This window comes from Lagenorhynchus albirostris, chromosome 6, assembly GCF_949774975.1.
Source record: "Lagenorhynchus albirostris chromosome 6, mLagAlb1.1, whole genome shotgun sequence".
Lineage (NCBI taxonomy): Eukaryota > Metazoa > Chordata > Mammalia > Artiodactyla > Delphinidae > Lagenorhynchus > Lagenorhynchus albirostris.
The window spans coordinates 56,934,609-56,937,587 of record NC_083100.1 but is presented as its reverse complement, the minus strand read 5'-3'; the positions used below and the strand labels follow the sequence as shown (position 1 = coordinate 56,937,587).

The 2,979-nt window shown below is 42.6% G+C and overlaps 1 pseudogene; it reads left to right on the top strand.

Moving 5' to 3' along the window:
* The first annotated feature begins 650 nt into the window (after positions 1–650).
* LOC132521763 (small ribosomal subunit protein eS4-like) lies at positions 651–1,437 on the top strand (annotated as a pseudogene).
* Positions 1,438–2,979: the final 1,542 nt, after the last annotated feature.

Here is a 2,979-nt window from a genome sequence, read left to right as displayed (position 1 = left end):
TGGCCGCTGAGCCTGTGCGTCCGGAGCCTGTGCTCCGCAAAGGGAGAGGCCACAAGAGTGAGAGGCCCGCGATCCCCAAAAAAAAAATAGAATAGGGAAAGGCAGAGGAATAAGAAGGAGGAGGGGAGGAGGCTGTCCTAGCCCTAATGCCTTGAGACCCTAACAGGAGAGGCCACATGTAGGTGCTCTGGTTGACAGACCTGGCTGATCCTGATGGTCCAAGAATCCCTGCAGGAGCCAGACATGTGAGTGAGTCTGTCTTTGATCCTCCAGAGCGGCCTAACCTCCAGCTGATTACCTCTGAGTGACCTCAAGCAATGTCGCTTGGAACGGAGGAATTCCCCAGCTGAGCCCTGCCCTGCTCCTCAGAATCACAGACATGATAAATCAGTTGCCGTTTTAAGCTGCCGGGTTTCTGGGTAATTACACACATGTAATTCTTTAATTACATGAGAATCTTTGTGGGTAGGACTCAGTCCTCAGGAGTTTTTAAAACTCCCCAGTACTTTCCAATATGAAGTCAAGGTTGAGAACCACTGAAATGGAGGAATGAGGCATGGAGAAATCTTTAAAATTTATCCAACTCTAAAAATTTTTTACCTTAGCTACTTTATCAATGCACTGGAAGAAGGTGGTCCTCTTTTCATGCCATGGACCTTGGTCCCAAGAAGCATCTGAAGAGTGTAGCAGCTCCAAAGCATTGGATGGTGGATAAACTGGTCAGTGTGTTTGCTCCTTGTTCATCTACAAGTCTCCACAAGCTGAGAAAATGTCTCCTTCTCATCATTTTCCTAAGGAACAGGTTTAAGTATGCCCTAACAGGAGATGAAGTAAAGATCTGCATGCAGCAGTTCATTAAGATTGATGGCAAGGTCCAAAATGATATAACCTACTCTGCTGAATTTATGAACATCATCAGCGTTGACTAGACTGAGAGAATTTCCATCTGATCTATGACACCAAGGGTGGCTTAGCTGTTCATCGTATTACACTTAAGAAGGCCAAGTACAAGTTGTGCAAAGTGAGAAAGATCTCTGTGTGCATAAAAGGAATCCCTCATCTGGTTACCCATAATGCTTCCACAATCTGCTACCCTGATTCCCTCATCAAAGTGAACAACACCATTCAGATTGGTTTGGAAAGTGGCAAACCACCAACTTCTTCAAGTTTGACACTGGTACCCTGTGTCTGGTGACCAGAGGTGCTAACCTGGGAAGAACTGGTATGATCACCAACAGAGAGAGACACACTGGTTCTTTTGATGTGGTTCCTGTGAAAGATGCCAATGGCAACAACTTTGCCACCTGGCTCTCCAACATTTTTGTTATTGGCAAAGGCAACAAAATACGGATTTCTCTTCCCCAAAGAAAAGATATCCACCTCATCATTGCTGAAGAGAGAGGCAAGAGACTGGTGGCCCAGTGGGTGGGTGGGTGAAGAGTGGGTGAAATGATCTCTAAGTGACATGATTGGAAAAGTATTTTTACTTAAGTAAAGATAATATGGCATGAATATTGAGTGAATAAATATTGTATAACCTGATACCTCCAAATGTTATCATTCCTTTAATAAATATTTACCACATGCTGTGTTCCAGGCATTCTGCTTGACACCACAGATTCCAAGAGTAGTTCAGTATTCTAGATAGTGGGGGGCAATGAGGGGAATCAAAAAGAAATACAGACAGTATTCAGTCTCAAATCAAGGGAAGAAATGGAGTGGTCAGTTCTCCTTGGATGGGGGGAAAGAGATTCAAAGAGGAAATAACTTGAGCCAAGTCTTCAAGGATGATTTGCTGCTTAATGAAGGTAAGGTGCAGGTAGTGGAGGGTAGAGGAAGGACATCTCCAGTTGCCCAGCACCCTGGTGCCTGACATTTACAGTAAAATTATTGATGTAATTAAGTGGGGACCTCTGCTTTGGTTAATTCTATGACATCAGTGAATAACTTTCCTAAAAGGGCTTGGCTTATGAAGGAAGAAATGGTTCACAGGCAGTGTGATAGTACAACAAATAATAACAACTACTAGTTATGAGGCGCTATCATGAGCCAGCACTGTGCTAAGCACACAATGTTCATGAGTTCAGTGACTTCTGATCTCACAAGCAAACTGCCTCAGGGTATTCAGGGACCATAATGTGACAGATCATTTGGATTTGTTCCATGTGGTCCTGGGTTAGAACTAGGATCAATGAGTGGAAGCCATAGAAAGACAGACTTCAACTCAACCAAGGGAATAGCCACCAAAGAGGCTATACCAGGATGGACTGAATGACTTCTGGACAAAGTAAGTTTTCCACTTTTAAACATTTTAATACCTTTCTTTGTAATAGCTTTTACTCCCAAACTACTTAGAATTAAGAACAAGTGGCAAAGACAGAATTTAAAGAATTATTTGAGTTTGTTATTCTGCCCACCCACAGATAAATCTCTATTTCCTATAAGACGAGCAAGCAAAAAAAAAAAGATAAGGAGAGAGAACCTCTTCACTCATGTAAAATTGTAAAATGCAAGCTTAAGCAGCTCGAGCACATTGAGTTCAACTCGGATATGCATAAGTTAGTAAGGTGTACCTCACAAAACTCTGAGACAAAGTGGTACCTGAAGCTTCTGCTTCAAGCTCAGTCCCTTCTTCTTCTTGTAGAGCTAGACTGGTGTCCAGAGTGCCGGTTCCAGCTGGCAGTCCCTTGCCCAGGTGGGTTCTTGTCCCCTGCCGTCCATCTATGGAGTCTACCTACCTACCCATATGCTTTTGACTCTGAACCTCTTGATTTGACAGATGGTTTTAACTTCAAATTACAAATAATCTTCTCTCTGAGTACTATCTCAGTCCCTAACTTATGTTTAACATTTTAGGTAATAGCCTTCTGTTCATCATCTTAGGCAATTTACAGATTTAAACGTATCCTGTGTATGTGTGTGTACATGTACGTAGAGACGTGTGTTCTACTACAAATAACTTCTTACTTCATTATTTTC